Source organism: Euprymna scolopes, chromosome 32 (genome assembly GCF_053919585.1).
Source record: "Euprymna scolopes isolate OS-2025 chromosome 32, ASM5391958v1, whole genome shotgun sequence".
Classification (NCBI taxonomy): domain Eukaryota; kingdom Metazoa; phylum Mollusca; class Cephalopoda; order Sepiida; family Sepiolidae; genus Euprymna; species Euprymna scolopes.
Window position 1 is genome coordinate 68,469,366 of NC_136513.1, and position 22,760 is coordinate 68,492,125.

A 22,760-nucleotide genomic window follows, 5' to 3' on the forward strand; every position below is an offset into this window, starting at 1 on the left:
AAGTTTTAAAAAAATTTGACCTTTGCTGTCTCTAGCAAACTATTCAGCCAATTTTGGGTCTAAACATTTGAAATTTTACATAAAGGGTATTCAGACATGCACCAAGCTTTTTAATCGATTTTTGGGAAAAAATTTGGCTGCCAAGAGGCCAAAATTAAAAGAGTTGCTCTTTGCAGATTCTACCAAACTTCTCCACCAATTTTGGGTCTAAACACTTGAAATTTTAGATGTAGGTTACCTAGACATGAGTCAAACTCTTTAATATATATATACATAAAGTTATGAACAGTACATAGGGCCCGAGCAGAGACGGGCTGAACTATTAGTCATATAAAAAAGGAAGAAAAAGGAAAAGATACCTGAGAGTATATTTTCTTCTATTCCCCAATTGATATAGAAGATTCTTGGAAGAAACTCTGTTCATGGAAATTCCAGCTGACGCTAAGCACATGAAGGAAGAAAGGAATGTTTTTCAGTTGTAGTCCTAAGATGGGTTATTGCTGTGAATAACTTACAAAAAGAAACCTGAAATTGGAGCTTGAAGTGGTATCTCTCCAAGGCATCACAGTAGTATTCAATATCAGAACATATCTGACTCTCATATAGGTAGAGAATTGCATCAGAAATAGGAGTAGTAGAATGATTCAGCTGTTTTTCCAACAACCCAAGCCAGAGATTACATGTCTTCCATTTTAAATCTGGTAGTGAAATTCAGTTCTAGGAGCTTACCAAAATATGGAGCTTCCTCAAAAAGAAAGTCATTCATTTCAATTGGGGAAAAACAAGAATCCGAGCATTGGTGGTAAAAGAAGAGAAGCTTGGTCATGGAGGTGCTAATAGTAATAAGCTACCCTTTCCCCTATTGTAACACATGCTCCAGCTTAGGAAAAAGTCATTATGATCCTGATTACCAATTGTCTTAATAGTGCTGCTATAGGTTAGGTCGTCTGCATAAATGTCAACAAATTATCTCAGAATATGATTTGGAAGATCACATATTAATATGAGGAAGAAGGTTAGATTTAGAATAGATGCCTGAGGCACGTCAGCATTGTTTTAGACTTCAACAACGACTTTTATAAACCTGTCAGAGAGAAAGGTTTTGATGGTTGCAAAAAGGTTGCTAAATATTCCATAGCTAGTAAGATTAGAAAGTCAACTCTTAATATTTCGAGTTATTGTCTAGAAAATACACATCAAGATATTCACTGATCCTATGAGATATCACAGTCAGCACAGAATGAAATCCATATTGCTTGTCGCTATGTAGATTACTTATGCTGAGGTGATCAACAATGTCTTGGTTTATCACAAATTCAAACAACTTATAATGCAGAGGAGAATTACCAGTCTGTAGTAAAGTGCAGAAGGTTGATTACCAGCGTTTGTAAACCAACTATATGTAGTAGAAGTCAATTCAGTCATAAGTAAATTGGCGACAAAAACTAAATATATGTTATACTTTATTTATTATATTCACTTAACAAGTAATCGACAGGTGTTAGTAAGTAAGACGTCATGTCTTGATGGAAAAAGTTGATATTAAAAGTCCTTGAGTCACGACAGGAAATGTTATATGGAGTCCATAAATCTGGACGAGAAAAAGGTTACTATATCGATAAGGAAAATATTTTATTATGAGTTCATAAGAGGAGAATGTTATCCAAAAGTTCATAGTATGTAGATAGGCATAAGGATTGGTTTGTAAGACTTGTAGGGTTCATATTATGATTATTATTTGAAAGGAAGCCTGTGCTGAATTCTTAGGAAAATAAACCCACATGTCGATGCTAATGGTTATAGGCAGATTTCGATTGTGTGTCAAGAAGGAAGTTTAGTCGTTGTTCTGAGTCGCGTGGATTCATTGGGCAACTTCTCACCAGCCAACAGATCGAAAAGTGTGAACGCAATTCTTTATATAACAACTGAGAACATTTAAAACATTTGTAAATATCATTATGATAATCAATGTTCTGATGTTGTGTGGGGATATCGGCCTCCGAAAGTTAAAGTTAAAACCTTCAAGTTGGAAGAGTTGTAAGGCTACGCATGTAATGGGCGAATCAGATCGATAGCTTTTTAAAAAAAAAAAAAAAAAAAGAAGGAAAACACAAGTATTTCAGTTTCAATTAATTTACTTCAAAGAAAGAAAAAAGCAGAAAAGAGAATGAGTTTGACTTGCAAACAATCTGCATCTGTGAGAATTGTTTGTTTGAAAGCTCTCTGAACATGGAACGGTCAATCTGTAGTCACATCGACTTTAAGTGGCTGCTTCCAGATTTTGGTCAGATGTCACGTGTATCAATAGTAGGAATGGCTTTCGCTGACCGTTTACGGTTTTATTATCGCATGGTATAAAACACTGATTGACAAGTCAAGACTAAGAAACTTTTCTGAAAAAGCAAACTGATGCCAAATGCAGCATTTAGATAGAGGTTTGATGAGGAGTTCACATGACTATTACAGGGTTTTTGATTTTATCCTTATTTTGGTCTACTCCATGTGTAACCATTTCATTGCAATAGTTGATCAGATGATTGAGATATGTACCAGTTATCAAATACATCATTTTCGGAACGAAACGGAAAATATTTCTGAATTGAAGAAGGCCATTACAGCCAAATGAAAGCAGTGCCAAGAGAGGAGTATGTCAGAGTTATTGACTATTTGTACATCATATCTAAGTGTGCTAATCATGGAACAGCATAAAATAAAGACTGTTGGACATTCATGATTAAAATATGGTGGACAAGTCAAAATTTAATTGCACCTAATAGGGTTAGGTTTTTTTTTTTTTTTTTTTTTTTACAAGGGTGTCACCACTTATCAAGGCCCAGAGGCCACTCAAGGATAAGGGTTAATAGGTATACATTAGTCATTGTAATTTTAGCATAGTAAACAGTGGGAATTTTGAAACTTGGATTACTTAGGGGGACGATTCAATTAGAACTTGTTCACATTGGACTTTTTCTTTTTTTTTTTTCATAGGTATCAACTCATTATCAAGGTCAAAAGGGCAACTCGAGGATAAGGGTTAAAGAATGTACAGTAGAAATTGGACAATATAATAATCATTAGTAATGAAAATTTGCTAAATTTGATAACTTATATGGAACGGCTCATCAAGAACTTATTTACGTTAGACTTGAAGACAACCATATTGTAGTCAGCTGGAAAGCAGGAAAACGGAAGACAATTCCACAGGCGTGCAGTTCTAATAAAAAAGCTTTGTTCATGGAATCTACGTTTAGGTTTAGGCACAGATAAAGAGTGGGGGGAATTATTGATAGTGTTTACAGCTAGACGAGTGTTTCTTGTGAAAGTTTTGCGAGGGGGGATCATAGATTGAAGCTCAGTCGAACACTTTCCATGAAAATAACGATACATCAGAGACAAACTCGCAACATCTCTTCTGTGAGATAGAGGTTGCAAGGAAGAGGTTACAGAAAAGATTGTGAAGTTCATTAATAATTTTAAAAATGGAATGGGGAGGAGTCATCTTGTAGCATGACTAGCAAAAATCTGGGTGTTAACTAGGATTGAATGACGAACCGTGTGTCCTTTTGTGCCTAGCCTATAATACGACATTAATATTTGTATCCCTATTTTTTTTTTTTTTTTGCATTTTATAATATACTTTTTTTTAAGGGGAGAGCAGCATTGATTGGATGAAAGTGAATATAAGTCAAGTGACATTTATTGAAATAACTTTTGGTGAAAGTCTTTAACTTTCTCAAAGCACACACAGTGTTCAGTGAGGAACCCTCGTGAACTTCTACGCCAAGCCCCGAACCCCTTATTAGCATTTTTATGCTTATTCTTTTATTTATTTTATTCTTTATTTATAAATAAAATGAAGTAAAAGGTCATATTTCCTTTTCCTAGTTGGAAAGAGCAAACAGAAACACCATGATAACGTTATACTCTTCTGATCAAAATGAAATATACTTATCCAAGTACTATAGGCAATGTAGTTTCAATTTATATATATATATATATATATATATATATATATATATATATATATAAAGCTGAATGTGTGTGTGTGTGTGTGTGTGTGTGTGTGTGTGTGTGTGTGTGTGGTCACGAATAGGCTCCTATATGGTTGACTATTTTAAAAAACTGATTACATATAATGATAGAAGATGTATCGAGACACAGGAATGGGTATGTTTGATCTGGCAGAACCGGGGGTTCATTAAAATTGTGGGGTCTGCGTTCGCGCCTGGCTTCTATAGAATGGAAATAGGCACAAACTTTAATAAAGACTTTTCATATCTATCTGCGTAAGTATACTTTGATAATTATGTTTCAGTTTGAAGAAATATAGTATAATAAAATTATGGGGTGTTCGTTCGCGCCTGATCTCCATAGAATGGAAATATGTCACAAAGTTTAACAAGGTTTTTTAATATAGATCCACAGAATATTGTGATAAGTGTTTCAGTGTGAACAGGTATGGTATAATAAATTATGGGGTTTATCTATTTTATTTTTACTTTCATCATATTTTGCTTTGGTTTTGATACCCCCAAATTCGAAGCTATCTCTTTACAACCCATCCTTTTCATAACCTATCATACTTTAATAAATCAGAGTCCATTTTCTGTAGGCTGTTTCTGAACCCAGTCAACGACGTGTACTTTTGCTAGTATATATATATATATATATATATATATATATATATGTGTGTGTGTGTGTGTGTGTGTGTGTGTGTGTATACTGATATGAGTGAGAGAGGGTTTTATCAGATTATATATATATATATATATATATATATATATATATATATATATATATAATGCTGCTCTCCCCTTTAAAAAAAAGTATATTATAAAATGCAAAAAAAAAATAGGGTTACAAATATTAAATATATATATATATATATATATATATATATATATATATATATATATATATATACAATACAATACTCGTCACGATGGATGTTTCCTCTCTCTACTCAAATATTCCACATGAGGAAGGAATATCCGCGTGCAGGAGTTTTTTACAAACGCAGAACTTACAAGACACCCACATCACAAACATATGCAGGATTATAGAGTACATTCTAACACATAATAATTTTACATTCAACAACAAACACTTTTTACTAATAAAAGGCACAGCCATGGGAACTAGAATGGCTCCCAGCTATGTCAACATCTTCATGCACACATTCGAACAAAAATACACACACACACACCACCTCAAACCGACACACTATTACAGGTACATAGATGACATCTTTGAAAAGACATTGATGGACTTCTTCCAGCATATAAACAACTGCCATAATAGTATTAAATTCATGATTGAACACTCAACCACACACATCACATTTTTAGATGTTCTATTTAATATTTCAAATAATTATATCACTACATCTCTACACACAAAACCGACCGATGGACACGATTACCTACATTTTGAAAGTTGCCACCCAATCACAACAAAAAAGTCAATCGTATACAGTCAATGCCTGCGCATTAAAAGAATATGCACAGACCCATCCGATTATGATGCACAGGTAGGCATCTTAATCAACCACTTTCTTCGCAGAAACTATCCATTCAAAATATTAAAAGAAGCCATCAGCAGAGCATCACACATTAGCAGACACAACGTACTATCATACAAAAACAACAAAACATCCACACGAATACCTATGGTATTTCACTTCAATAATAACACCAAACATTTATACAACCCCATGAAACAGATGTTCAGACAATTACAACAGGATCCCACACTCAACACAATATACAATAAACCACCCATTTGTGCTAAACGACAGCTCCCCAACTTACATTCCTTACTCACATCCACTCGGATCAACCGCACCCTCATATTTCAAGGAAACAAACCTTGCAATAAGCCCAGATGTCTAATATGTACACATATTAACACCAACAGCACATTCACTCCTCCAGGCACCAATATCCATCTCAAACTTCCCCCTCTAAATTGCAATAGCTCAAATGTAATATATCTGTTATACTGCACTGAATGCACAAAAGGCAATTACATGGAGGAAACAGGCCTGGATTTCCGCCTACACCTTAATAACCAGAAACATACCATTAGAGACAAATCTACACAGCATCCAGTAGCTATCCACTATAATTTACCAAACCACACAATAGACAACATCAGATACATCCTCATAGCATCCAATTTTATTACGCAACACCAGAGACGAAAATATGAACAAAAATTAATTATAAAACTCAACACGCACACTTCAGACCTTAACAAAAACCTAGGACTACTCAATGACTACAATTTTTATAGCTACAAAGATTTTCCATAAACATTTCCTTAGGACTAAAATGCACGGTAAACTTTTTTCTTTTTTTTTCTAACTCTTTCCGAAACCTTCACATTTTCCCTAATTTTTTCTTTCTTTATACTCTCATACACATTGGTCTATGCATGTGTGCGTGGGTTCGTATTATGTACGCATATATGCATGTATTTATGCGAGTGTATGTGGATGTGTACATGAAAGTGTATGTACGCGTCAGTATATGTATATATATGTATATGTATGTGTATGTATATGTATATATATATATGTATGTATGTACATGTGGATATATGTGTATGTGTGTGCATGTATGTGTGTGTGTTTTCAAAACACATTTTCTTTAAATGTTAATTTTCTTCATATTACCATACATGTATATATATATGTATGTATTTCTCGCACACCTATACTTCTTTTCCCGTCCCTCTCTTCCCCTCTCCCTCTCTCCCCCTACATTCGCTTATGCAAACTTGTGTATATATGTATAGCTGTCTCTACGTGTAAATATATGCGCAAACATTTATGTATGTGCATGTGTATTAGTATATGTATATGTGTATATATATACATTTATGTGTGTATATATGTATATATGTATATATTTGTACATGTGAGTATTTGTTTGTATACGTATGTGTATGTACATATTAATATATGAATTAATAAAAAGTAGCGTTTCGTTTCTGTCTTTAAACGGTTCAATTTGGAAACGATGTTTTCGTTCTTTTTCGAACGAGAAATAGCCGTTGATTTACAAATGAGCATCATAGCGTTTCTCCTCATAACGTCTTATATCCTTTGAATTCTTATTCTCTCTTGGAATAAATAATATCGTCAGAATTCAAAATATTGGACAGTTAAAGACGCGTTTCTTCATTTTTATTTACTGTTTAATTTTTAATTTTTCGTTTATATGTGTATATGTACTGTGTGCATGTGTGTATTTGCGTACTTATATGTGTATATATTTAAAACTGACGTGGCACATTCTCATTGGCTATACCTCCATCTCCTCCTCCTTCCTTCGTTTTCCATTCCCCTTTTCCCCGTGTATGCTCATACTTTCACTACACCGATGAAGACTGAAGGATCGGTCGAAAATTATGTACCTGTAAAAAAGTTTTTTAATTTTTTTTCATAATATTATTTTGTATTCCTGCACGTCACCAATTGAAAATGAATAAAGAAAAGTTATAAGCTTTTATACTTTTCGTATTCTTTTTTTATACATTTCCATTCGTATATACGTGTGTGTGTGTGTGTGTGTGTGTGTGTGTGTGTGTGTGTGTGTGTGTGTGTGTGTGTGTGTGTGTGTGTGTGTGTGTGTGGTTATGGGGGGGTCTATTCCCCAAACCCTAGAAAGAGTTTGTGAACAAACAAATATAAAGTACAACTAAAGAAGTGCTTGCAATAAAAAAATTAATTAAATTTTCTTTGTATTTTTTAAACAAAAATTAGAATAAAAAAAAAGATGCCAAAAATTCAGTAAAAAAAAATCAAATGTAATTGTTATGTCACTTTGAAAAAAGGTTTATATGTATGCTTTACATTTTAACTGCTTAAACTTGGAGAGAATTTGTTGGAATCGTTTCCATATGATTACAAAGAGAAATTAATCCCATCTTCAATTACATATTTTTATTTACATATCTGTGTGTGTGTGTGTGTGTGTGTGTGTGTGTGTGTGTGTGTGTGTGTGTGTGTGTGTGTGTGTGTGTGTGTGTGTGTGTGTGTGTGTGTGTGTGTAATCTAAGCTAAGCTAAGTAGAGAAACTCTGAAATACCCAGCCATCAGAGTGGACCTACTTACCAACTTCTGGACAAATCTCATATGACATATGTTTATAGTTTGGGTCACCCTGAAGACTCGAGAGCACATTTTGGATGACTCCGTTGCTTCGAATGTTCCTGTTACTCCCTGTTTTTTATTATTTTTTTTTTCTCTTTCTCTCTCCAAATCTGGAATGTTTAGTTTTAACTTGTCCTTTTTATCCTTTTAGAAAATTTAAAACCTACACAGTTTTTTCATTATTTTTTATTTCTTAAAAAAAATACACAGTATTTATAACATTTGCTCTTTTAAATCATTTGAGACACAAAACAAAAAACAGATTTTTTGTTTGTTTTAAATACTTAATAGGTTTCATAGTTTAAATATGTAATTTAATTTTTTGCAGTTTTCTTTTTTTTTGTATCTGTTTTTTTCTTTTTTTTTTTTTTATGTTTTTTTGCTTAACAAAACAAATCTCTAAATTGCTTATTCAAAAAAATATGTTGGAAATGTCTTGAGTGAAAAGACCTCTTTGTAATAGAAAAATGATTTTAAAAAAGGTGATGGTAAAAGAAACAACTGTATCATACAGAAAAGAAAATTATCCAATTGCAACTATTTAATGTAGTTATCCCAAGCAACAATTGGTAGCATCAATCCAGTCTGAGAATTATAAGGAATTCAGGGAAAATAAAAATGGTGGTATGAATGGTGGTTAGAACCAACAAAGTCTCTTTTCATGTCAAAACGAAAAGCTATTAGTGAAGAATTCAAAGATATTGAGTATATTTTATAAAGCAATTCTGGTATCTGTTTCGTTCGTATTTATCACCTCTGGTTATAAATATGATCGTCCAAATTTTTATGGTTATACCCTCTTTCAATGCCAAAAATATTGTAACACAATATAAGTCCTTATACGGAATGTTTGGCTAAGAATTATTTATCATAAACCGCCCCCATAAGCAATCAAACTTTCTTTATTCACTTTTTCAATCTTCTCATAATATTCTACTCACAATTTATTCATCTCATTAACTTAACTTGATGTTGGAGACGCCCCTCCATGGGATTATTGGACTATCCCATGACGTCACTACCTCTGGTGACGTCACTTCCGGTAACGAGTACCGGTGCCCGGGAGTCAGAGATTGGTACGCAGCCCAGGAGATTGTGTGCAAACGCTCAACAGTTGAGGAATGGTATTACTCAACCCACCTTGCCTGTAATATATTTGAATGCATGTTTGTTTCTAAAAAGTCCTGTGTTTCTTTTATTACCAGAGTATTACCAGAATGCCAGAAGGTGTTTGAGAAGATCAAAGAGACGTTAACTTTAAATTTAAAATTTAAAATTTAAAGAGACGTTAACTTTAAAATCCAACATTGAGAATAATAGTAGCGTGTGACGCAAGCTCATTTGGTGTGGGAGCTTGCATACTTCGTATAATGTCTGAGGGTACCAGGAAACCAATCGCACATGCATCAAGAGTGCTACTAAGGACCGAAAGACAGTACTCTCAAATTGAAAAAGAAGCCTTGAGTATTATATAACAAAGTTTCATAGGTATTTACACGGCAGAAAATTTACATTGCAAACGGATCATAAGCCGTTGCTAATGATTTTTGGTTCCAAAAAAGGCTTACTGACAGATACGGCTAATAGACTGTTGAGATGGGGTACATTATTACTGAATTATGATTTCGCCCTGGAGTACTTGTCGTCGAAACAAATTAGCCATGCAGATAGCCTATCTAGGCTGATACTATTGAAAAGGGATCCGTTTGAAGATTCTATCATTGCCACTCTTCAGACGGACGGGGAAATAAAAACGATGATGGGCAACACAATCAGAGAACTCCCGGTGTCTCTACCGGAGATTAAAAGGGAAGCAGACAAGGATGACTTCATCTGTGACATAAAAAATAAGATTGCAACAAAGGGCGATGTTCTGGAAGTATTTTCGCTTTGCAATGAGGTTTTACTATATTGCAAAAGAGTGGTGATTCCCAAATGTCTCCAAAAATGAATTCTACAGGATTTTCACACAGGACATCCTGGTAAAAATCGTATGAAGAGTTTGAGGAGGAGCTATGTCTATTGGCCTAAAATGGACAAGGACATCAATGAGAGGATAGACTCATGCCCAGGCTCTATCCTTGCGGCTAAATCACCACCTACTATGTTTAAACCTTGGCCGAAGACTGGCCAGCCATGGTCTAGGGTGCACATCGATTTTGCAGGTCTGCTCGAGGACAATTATTACTTAATCGTAGTCGATAGTTACAGCAAGTGGCTTGAGGTATCGAGGTGCAGAAGACCGACAACTGGAATGACTATAAATTTCTTACATTTCAGTGTAGTCGATTGCATCGTAGGTGATAATGGAACCCAGTTTATGTCTGCTGAGTTCAAAAGTCTTTGTGATACGTTCCAAGTTAATCATATCACCACTACCCAATATCATCCTAAGTCGAATGGGCAAGCGGAACGCTTTGTGGACACACTTAAAAGAGCACTGAAGAAGGCTCAAGGGACCCCAACAGATGAAGCACTTCAACAATTTCTACACGTGTATAGGATTGCACCCAACCCGAACACACCAACAGCAGTCTCACCTGCAGAAACGATGTTTGCACGGAAAGTGAGATCCGTTTTTGACAAGCTATTACCCAAACAATCAAGGCCACTAATGACCACTTGTGTACCCAGTAAACGTTTCATGTCAGGTGAAAGAGTGTTTTTCAAAAGTTATGAAAACAACACATCATTCTGGGAGGTTGGTACAATTACTAAGAGAGTCGGTGACATGTTATATATCATCCAAGGACCAACATATACCCACAAACGTCACCAGAACCAACTAAGAAGATGTCGATCAGTTCAAACCAGTGACAGTCCACCATTAGAAGATGAGCCGATAGACACTGTCTTCGAAACTTTTGATCTTAAACCTCCTCAACCAACACCTGAACTATGGTGGTCATTCCATAAGAGAAAGTTTACTGAGTCATTGATGGTAAACCCTAAAAGGAAGAGGTACTGACAGCTTTTACAAACAAATAGCTTGAGAGTGGGGTTGGAGACGCCCCTCCATGGGATTAATGGACTATCTCATGACGTCACTACCTCTGGTGACGTCACTTCCGGTAACGAGTACCGGTGCACGGGAGTCAGAGATTGGTACGCGGCCCACGAGGTCGTGTGCAAACGCCCAATAGTTGAGGAATGGTATTGCTTAAACCACCTTGCCTGTAATGTATCTGTGTTCCTTTTGTTTTATTACCATTTAACACCATAACACTTGATTAATTTATTAAGCTGCAATTCATTAGCTAAAAGAATAAAATTACAATATGTGATTAAAATTTTGCTTTTCTTTGCTTTAGAGATGCAAGACAACCATGATGCTTGGCTTTTCTTCTTGTGATTACTTTATTCACACCAAATTATCGACTGAGACGTAAGAAGATACCGTATTTTTAGAATATATTTATAGGGGTGTTCGAAGTAGGAAGTTGGCAGTAAAATCCTGGCTTTGAAACTTCAATTTAAATCACAAACAATTTTCTAAATAACAGTTTTAAGATTTAAAATGAATTTTTCTGATAGAACTAAATGGATTACATTTTGACCATTTAAAGTTTAAACTTTGGATTAGTGGTAGAACTTGTAAGTGTCCTATCTCCGGAGTAAACAAAATCTCGTTTGTAGAATATTTATTTGCAGGATATATATATTTGTAGAATATTTATTTGCAAAATATATATTTGCAGAATATATATTTGCAGAATATATATTTGTAGAATATATATTTGTAGAATATATATTTGCAGCATATATATTTGTAGAATATTTATTTGTAGAATATTTATTTGCAGAATATATATTTATAGAATATATATTTGTAGAATATATATATTTGTAGAATATATATTTGCAGAATATATATTTGTAGAATATATATTTGTAGAATATTTATTTGTAGAATATATATTTGCAGAATATATATTTATAGAATATATATTTGTAGAATATATATATTTGTAGAATATATATTTGCAGAATATATATTTGTAGAATATATATTTGTAGAATATTTATTTGTAGAATATTTATTTATAGTATATATATTTTCAGAATATATATTTGCAGAATATATATTTATAGAATATTTATTTGTAGACTATCTATTTGTAGAATATTTATTTATAGTATATATATTTGTAGAATATATATTTGTAGAATATATATTTGCAGCATATATATTTGTAGAATATTTATTTGTAGAATATTTATTTGCAGAATATATATTTATAGAATATATATTTGTAGAATATTTATTTGTAGAATATTTATTTGCAGAATATATATTTATAGAATATATACTTGTAGAATATATATATTTGTAGAATATATATTTGCAGAATATATATTTGTAGAATATATATTTGTAGAATATTTATTTGTAGAATATTTATTTATAGTATATATATTTGCAGAATATATATTTGTAGTATATATATTTGTAGAATATTTATTTGCAGAACATATATTTGTAGAATATTTATTTGCAGAATACATATTTGTAGAATATTCATTTGCAGAACATATATTTGCAGGATATATATTTGAATAATATATACTCGTGGAATATATATTTGTAGAATATATATTTGAAGAATATATATTTGCAGAATATATATTTGTAGAATATATATTTGCAGAATATATATTTGTAGAATATATATTTGTAGAATATATATTTGTAGAATATATATTTGCAGAATATATATTTGTAGAATATATACTTGTAGAATATATATTTGTAGAATATATATTTGCAGAATATATATTTGTAGAATATATATTTGCAGAATATATATTTGTAGAATATATATTTGCAGAATATATATTTGTAGAATATATATTTGTAGAATATATATTTGTAGAATATTTATTTGTAGAATATATATTTGTAGAATATTTATTTGTAGAATATATATTTGCAGAATATATATTTGTAGAATATATATTTGCAGAATATATATTTGTAGAATATATATTTGCAGAATATATATTTGTAGAATATATATTTGTAGAATATATATTTGTAGAATATATATTTGTAGAATATATATCTGTAGAATATATATTTGCAGAATATATATACGTATTTTTAGAATATTTATGTTTAGAGTATTTATTTTTTAGAATATTTATTTTTAGAATATGTATTTTTAGGATATATATTTTTAGAATATTTATTAATGGATGTATATTTGCAGAATATGTATTTGCCGAATAGGTATTTGTAAAATATTTATTAGCAAAATATTTATTTGCATAATACTTATTTTTAGAATATTTGTTTTATAATATTTATTTTTAGACTATTTATTTTCAAGATATTTATGTTAAGAATATTTATGTTTAGAATATTTATTTTCAGGATATTTATTTTTAGAATATTTATTTTTATCCATTTTTATTTCTAGAATTTTTTGCAGAATATTTATTTATTTACCGAATATTTATTTGCTAATTATTAATTATAAATAAATTGCAAATAACATTTATTTGCTAAGAAATATTATATACTTGTAGAACATTTATTTGCTAATAAATATTTTACAAATAAATATTTATTTATTTGTAGAACATGTATAAGCAGAAAATTCATGTGCATAATACTTATTTTTAGGATATTTATTTGTAAATATATGTTTTTAGAACATTGGTTTGTATATTTATTTTTAAGATGCTTATTTTTAGAATATTAATTTTTAGAATATTTATTTGTAGAATATTTATTTTTAGAATATTAATTTTTAGAATATTTATTTGTAGAATACTTATTTTAAGACTACTTGTTTTTAGAATATTTATGTTTAGAATATTTCTTTTTAGAATATGTATTTTTAGAATACTTACTTTTATAATATTAATTTTAATAATATTTATTTGTGGAATATTTATTTGTAGAATACATACATTTTTAATATTTATTTTTAGAATATTTATTTTTAGAATACCTATTTTTTAAATATTTATTTTTAGGATATTTATTTTTAGAATATTATTTTTAGAATATTTATTTTTAGAATATTAATTTTTAGAATATTTCTTTGTAGAATTCTGATTTTTAGAATATTTATTTTTGGATCACTTATCCTTTGAATACTTTTTTTAGAATATATATTTGTAGAATATTTATTTTTTAGAATACTAATTTTTAGAATATTTATTTTTAGAATACTTATTTTTAGAATATTTGTTACATGATAAGGGCTTTTCCCTGTTTCATGTAAGTAAAAAAATATGGAATTAGTAAAATGTAAATATGAAATAGAATAGTCAAGGATTCGAACTTGCGAAGCTAGACTTGGAATTGAGAATTCCAATCATAAGTTAAAATAAATACAGAATGTTATTGAAAATAAGGAATGTGGAATTGCCATTGTTTAGCTCACGCAAAATAGTTAGATATCTGTTTATTGAAAAAGGAATGTAATGATGAATTTTGTTTCTGTTATAAAAATGACAATTAAAATAAGGAATTTAAAAACGGACAATGGAAAATGTTATTTGTAAAGTGGGTAACGAAAATTAGGTTAGAGGGTCGGCTTTGTAAGAAACATGTGAATAACAATGCATGCTTAAACACGGAGGCATGTCGTGCCATGTGTTTTCATATGCACGTGCTTGGTCATGCAGTGACGTCATAAGTTATGAATTTAGTTAGATAAGTCAGAATCAGAATCAGTCAGTTAGGAGGAGCCAGAGAAAGGAGTCATATCAGAGAAGCAGAGGAGATTAGACCGATTCTCCGTTAGAGTCAAGGCACCCTCTGGAAGCGAGAGGGTTTAGAGATAACCATGTAACAACTTTGAATCCCTGAAATACAAAATCATGTCCGACCAGTCGAAGAAGAAATAAACGTATCATTATGTGGTTTTGTATCTGCGTTTTCGTGTTGTGGTTCAACAGAAAAGGTATTGTCCATTTATGTTATAAGAACTTTGTGGAAATGATCATCACCAAAACAAAGGTAAAGTGAAATTGTATTAATATGAACTTTGTGTTTATGAAAATGTAAACGTAAATGTCAAATGCACTATCTATCAAGATATAAATCTCCTCTCATTGAATTACAGGCTAGGCTCTCTTGTTGTAACATGTACACTGTCTATTATATATAAACAGAACTGTTTCTCTTTTTATATGTACCCTGTCTCTATATCTCACCAATGTCTCCATCTCTCAACAATATGAACACTCACAATGAATATATATAATATCTAGCATCTCACAACACTCAACAATATGAACACTCACAATGAATATATATATAATATCAAGCATCTCACAACACTCAACAACATGAACACTCCTAAGACTGTCTCGATAACACACTAAAACTCTTACTAACATGAACAACAACAAATATATAAGTCGTCATCTAAATAAGAACAACGAAACATACTCGCATATTTGGTACCTTCTAAAATAACACCCAGTACGTAACACTATCTTATTGATTACTGTATACGCAATAACCCTTATCCCCGAGTGGCTTCCGGGCCTTGATAAGTTTGACCTCCATGTAAAAAAAAAAAAAAAAAAAAGGAAGAGTTTGATCAAGGGAGAATTTATAATGGGTGAAAAAATACAATATTACAGAATTAAACAATGATGGTCTGAGATGGAAAATTTATCCTATAAAGAACTCTTGGTCTAAAATGGTGGCTGTAGACTTGTGTGTGTGGGTAAAAGTTACTTGGACTTAAAAACTTTGAATCCCTGAAATTCAGAATCATTTCCGACCGGTCGAAGAATAAATGATCATCATGTTTTTTATAACTGCCGTCTTTCTGTGTTCATCATTACAACGAGAAAGGTAACGTGTTTATATTATATATACAACTGTCAACGTAAATGTCAAACGCACTATCTCTCGATTTATCTATCAAGATATTCAAAAATCTCTCCTAGTTGAATTACAGGCTTGGTGCTCTTGTAGTAACATGTACACTGTCTATTATAGATATATACAGAACTGTCTCTCTCTCTCTTTATATGTACCCTGTTTATGTCTCCAATATGCTATCTCCAACAACATGAACACTCAACAACAACAAATATATAAGTCGTCATCTAAATAAGAACAACGAAACATACTCGCATATTTGGTACTTCAAAAATAACACTCACAACGTAACATATTTATTTGCTGAATATTTGTAGAATATATGTTTGTAGAATATATGTTTGTAGAATATATGTTTGTAGAATATATATTTGTAGAATATTTATTTGTTGAATATATATTTGAAGAATATATATTTGTAGAATATTTATTTGTTTGATATATATTTGTTAGAGTATTTATTTGCAGAATATATATTTGTAGAAAATATATTCGTGGAATATATATTCTACAAATATATATTTGCACAATATATACTTGTACAATATTTATTTGCAGAATATATATTTGCAGAAAATATTTTTGTAGAATATATATTTGTAGAATATATATTATACAAATATATATTTGTAGAATATATATTTGTCGAATATATATTTTTAGAACATATATTTCTAGAATATTTATTTGCAGAATATATATTTTTAGAATATATTTTTAGAATAAAATTTTTGGAGAACATTTATTTGTAGAATATTTATTTGCAGAATATTTATTTGTAGAATATATATTTGTAGAATATATATTTGCAGAATATATATTTTCAGAATATATATTTGTAGAATATATAGTTGCATAAAATATATTTGTAGAATATATATATATATATATATATATATATATATTACATAGGCATAACCACTTACCAATGCCCAGATACCACTCGAGGATAAGGGTTAAGAGTGTACAGTAGTCAATTGTACAATATAGTAATTGTTATGAGTAGAAATTCGGTAAAATTGTTAACTTAAGTGGAACGGCTCATTAAGAACTTGATTACGTTGGACTTGAAGATAATCAGATTGTAGTGAGCTGAAAACCAGGAGCACGAAAGACAGTTCCACAGGCGTGCTGTTCTAAGAAAGAAGCTTTTCTCATGGAATCTACGTTTAGGTTTAGGCACAGATAAAGAATGGGAGGAATTATTGATAGTGTTTTCAGTTAGACGAGTGTTTCTTGTGAAAGTTTGGCGAGGTAGGCATAGATTGAAGCTAAATGGAGCACTTGCCATGAAAATAACGATAAAGCAGAGACAAACTCGCAACATCTCTTTTGTGAGATAGAGGTTGCAGAGAAGAGAAAAGGACATCTCCTACGAGACTACAAAGTCTATTTTGAACTCTATCAAGGCAGGACAAGTCATTTCTAGCGGCTCCTGCCCAAATGTGGCAACAGTACTACATCCTTGGACGTACCTGGCTCTTATATAGATAGAGAATTGCATCAGCAGTGAGATATCTACTGGATCGATAGAAGGATCCCAACATTTTTCCAGTGGCCCTGGCAACAGATGTAATGTATGTGTTCCATTCTAGATCAGGAGTAAAGGTCAAGCCCAGAAGCTTGTCAAAACATAAGGCCCCCTCAAGACGTGAGCAATTCATTTCAATTGATGTCAGATGGGGATCAGAACATTGATAATGTAAAGATAGAAGTTTGGTTTTAGATGCATTAAAGTAACAAGCCACCTCTTTCCCCATTGTACCACGTGCTCAATATTTGTAGAATATATATTTGTAGAATATATATTTGTAGAATATATATTTCAAGAATATTTATTTGTAGTAAATTTATTTGAAGCGTGATTATTTTTAGGCTGGGTATTTGTAGAGTTTTTATTTGTAGAATATTTATTTGTAGAATATGTATTTTTATGAATTTTTATTTGCAGAATATTTTTTTAAGAATATGTATTTGCCGAATATTTATTCATAAAATATTTATTAGCATGATATTTATTTTCATAATACTTATCTTTAGAACATTATTTTTTAGAATATTTATTTTTAGAATATTTATTTTTAGAATATTTACTTTTAGAATATTTACTTTTATGTTTTTTTATTTGTAGAATATTTTTGGCAGATTATTCATTTTATGGATTTTTATTTGAAGATATTTTGTGTAGAATTTGTATTGCAAAATATTTATTTGTATAATACTTATTTTTAGAATATTTATTTTTAAAATATTTGTTTTTATGGATTTTTATTGCTAGAATATTTTTTGCTAAAAATTTATTTGCAGAATATTAATTTGCTTATAAATATTTATTTATTTGCAGAATATTTCTTTGCTTATTATATATATTATTTATTTGCAGAATATTTGTTTGCTAATAAATATTTTACAAATAAATATTCATTTATTTGTAAAATATGTATGTATGTATGTATATATTTATGTATTTCTGCTAATAAATATTTCACAAGTAAATATTAATTCATAGAATATTTTTAGAATACATTTTTAGAATATTTATTTTTATAATACTTATTTTGGAATATTTATTTTTAGAATATTTATTTTTAGAATAATTATTTTTAGAATAATTATTTTTTAGAATATTTATTTTTATAATACTAATTTGTAGAATACTTATTTTTATAATATTTATTTTTATAATATTTATTTTTAGAATATTTATTTTTATAATACTAATTTGTAGAATACTTATTTTTAGAATACTTATTTTTATAATATTTATTTTTAGAATATTTATTTTTAGAATATTTATTTTTACAATATTAATTTTTAGAATATTTATTTCTAGAATACATAATTTTTAATATTTATTTTAGAATATTTACTTATAGAATACGTATTTTTAGAACATTCATTTTTAGAATATTTATTTGTAGAATACTTATTTTCATAATATTTTTTTACTTAATTTTAGAATAATTTATTTTAGTATATTTATTTTTAGAATACTTGCTTTAGAATATTTAGTTTAAGAATACTTATTTTTAGAATACTAACTTTTGGACTATTTTTTGGATATTTATTTTTAGAATACTTATTTTTAGAATGTTTTTTTAAAATACTTACTTTTAGAATATTTCTTTTTAGAATAACTATTTTTAGAATATTTATTTGTATAATATTTATTTTTAGAATACTTACTTTTAGAATAATTATTTTTAGAATATTTGTATAATATTTATTTTTAGAATACTTATTTTTAGAATACTTTTTCAGAATATTTATATTTAGAATATTCATTTTTAGAATTTTTATTTGTAGAATAGTTATTTGAAGAGTACTCATTTTAGGTAGTTTATTTATAAACTATTTATTTGTTAATTATATATTTGTAGCCTATTTTTTAGACTTATTTATTATAGCATATTTATTTTCAGACTATTTATTGATTAAATATATGCCAAAAAATCTATAATCTACAAATCTTTGAAGCATACAAATTTGTCCTGAATTGACTGGATTCATCTTTACATGAATCACCGAAAGGCTTGATATGCCATAAAACAATGTATGATTGGGATTGTTTGGAATATTATTCTCATGAATGTAATTCCGATCTTCTCAGGTACGACTTTTGAACTCAGTAACCCTTTATTATCATTGCTAGGAATCGAAATTATACATTTTCTCCTCAAGAATTTCCAAACGAAATGTACATTTTTAGTAGATGAAAAACGAATTCTTTGTATCAGAAAACTGTGGCATTAAAAAAAAAATTTTCAACATCTGTATTAGTGTCTGCTTCAATCCTTAAATGTTTAAATAATATGCAAATGTTTATCTAAGTATGAAAACAAAAAGAAAACTTCTGAAAAGTGTCTCGACTTAAATGTCGTTAGTTGTGTTTGATCAAAACTAAGAATAGGTTTGTTTTGCTTTTTGACTTAAGATTTTTTTTTCTTGCACGATTTATTTATAGACATACAGGCTGTATTTATTCGGCGTTGCTCGGAATGCAATGAAGTCATTTTGGTTTTTAATTTTTATTTGGTTGCAATATTTTAAACCTATATAGAAAAATAAATTTTCAGTTGTAAGGGAGACAACTGTCTTCAAATTATTCATGTAAAAAATATGAGTTATGCTCCTTCATGATTTCTTTCAAAATATTTTGGTAATTAGTTAAGAATGTTGCATATTATCAGTTGTTTGTGCCTTACTAAGTAGTTTTTAACTAAATTACAGTGAAGTATGTTATTATATTGTGAACAATAACAAATTAAAAAATTGATTTATCAGAAGCAAAATTTGATTTACCAGCTTAAATGTGTCTGACCTTATACTCGCTTTTTTTCCTTTACTAATGAGTCGTCACTTATTAAGGCCAAAGTCCATTTGTGGATAAGGCTTAACGTGATTGTCAGAGAGAGTATTGGATATGAAAGGTGAAATGGCTAGAATTTCATTATTAAAGAAGGTAACTTGACAAAAAGTTGACATTGGACTGAAATACGACCATGTTGAATTCAGCTAAGTATGGTATTGTATTCCACAGATGGGAAGTTTTTGGAAACGAACTTTCTTCATGGAAATTCCATTTAGAAACACAGAAGAAAAAAAATTACTGTTTTGTAGGTAGAGTTTTTGCAGTTAAAGTTTTACAGGAGGCGATCAGTGTTTGGAGCTCAGTTGACTTTTTTCAGATACATGTAGTCAAACTCATAAATCTTTATGTCAAACTTGGGAATCTGTATGGCATAATAAACTGAACCCTTTCCCATATAAACCCGTGATACAATAAAGTGCTAATTAATTAATCAGTTCTTAATGACAGTCTTTTGGGGGTTGGATGTTCACCCTCAGTATGACTTCACAATGGAAGAGAGACACACACAAAAAAAAATGTTATCACATGTAGCAGTACGACTGCAACAACTGTGAAGTCAATTGCACAATAAACATAAACTGAACACTTCTGTCGACACGACCTGGCATGGTTCGAAACAATTCCATCCACATGATCCGGCACAGTTCCTGACATGAAACAATCTTGAACAACTCCATTGATATGATCCTGAACATCTTTATTAAAACGACCCGACACGATCATAAATAACTCCATCAAAACGACATGGTATGTCCTGAACAACTCTGTCGAAATGACTTGGTACCAGAGTAACCTCGGCAGTTACTTGCTGAACAACTCTGGCGTTCGCTTTTTTATAGCCCTTGCACAAACTCATCTCCATCATAGGTAGGCCTGATTAAGATATTGACACACCATTCTTGAGTGCTTCCGTGCATGCTCGTCGCAGGTGATACTAAGATACTAAGAATATAATTAAAAATTACTTAAGACTTCTACCCACTTATAGTTGAGGGAGCAACAGCAATCTACATCTATGAATTAAATAGAGTTCTGGTCGAAATCCCATACAGATTCTTGAGTTCAACATAAAAACTTCTGAGGGCAATAAAATACACTTCAAGAAGGTTCGAGGTTACATCGACCAAATCGTTGTGAGAATAACATCCAAGATGAGAACAGTCATCCGAATAACCGAAATAATATAAAAAAAATATTACAGCTAGATAATATGTAACAATTCTATCAAACATGAAATTAAAAATAAACTCTATTTGTAGCCAGTAAATAATCAAAGTATACAGATTCTTAATTGATGAACACAAAAGATTATTATGTGAGCGGGGGGGGGAGATGTATAGTAAGTGAGAAAGAAGCAATGTCAGCAGAGATCATTACCAATAAGAATTGCATCAACTGCAGTGAAACATGCAAAAAAATCTGCATTTTATTGCATGTTCTCTTTGTTTCGTTTTCCTTCACTTGAACTCTGTATGAGATACATACATCTTCGAATGTTCCATAAAAGTTTGTTATCTCTCAAACACTGGGTAAGTAAAGAAATTGAGAATATAATTTTCCTCTCCCCAATTGACCATTTTATGCTATAGTATATATTTCTTTTTGGTTTCTTGGTCTTACTGGATTCTAGAACAAGAATTCATCTAGTCTGGTGGAGTATCAAGCTTCGTGTTGCTACTTGAGATAACATCACTTGGACAAGGTGCACCATTCCTTGTGAAATCTAGTGTAGGTTGGCCATACTAATGAGAACTTTTTTGGACCACGAATACGAAATGGGATTTTGAATATTTGGTCAGGAATTACTTATAGGGAAAAGTATTCTAATGCTATGTTGTCCTGACAACATAGAGACCTTAGACACTCGATGATAGTGTCCAGTAGGCATTTAAGTTCTCTCCTGTAGGCATTCAAGTTTCCAAATGTATCCCTTCTCATCTTATGTAAACAAAATACTTACCATTTTTTTTTTTTAATTTAGTTGTATCAAACCTTTCTCTCTCTGAATGAAGACCGATTTTTTTTTTGCGCATACAAATTAGATACTTATTTACACTTTCTCAAAGACGAGTTTTCAATTTTTTTATTTTTGTGAAAAGTAAAAAGAAAAATTTTATGTTGTTATTGAGCGAATCAGACTTTTTTATGGAGCACATGTAGAGAGCGCCTTTTTATTGTCTGAACTGCATGAAGTCCTCCTAACTAGTCTTAGATTGTACGATTTAACTCCAAAGCACATCTGTGCACAAGCAACATTATTATTCTCACTCCATGGATTTGAGGTTTCATGCCTGACATGTGCTTGCTTGACACATACAGAAACAGTGACGACCAGAGGACGATGAATCTTGATGTAAATCCTCTTCAATTTTAACCAG

General features: G+C 30.4%; 1 protein-coding gene across 1 annotated transcript in view; it reads left to right on the top strand.

The window, feature by feature from the left end:
• The window catches only part of LOC145256408 (lipoxygenase homology domain-containing protein 1-like), a 798,046-nt gene that overhangs the window by 601,327 nt on the left and 173,959 nt on the right, over positions 1-22,760 (top strand). The window lies entirely within an intron of this gene.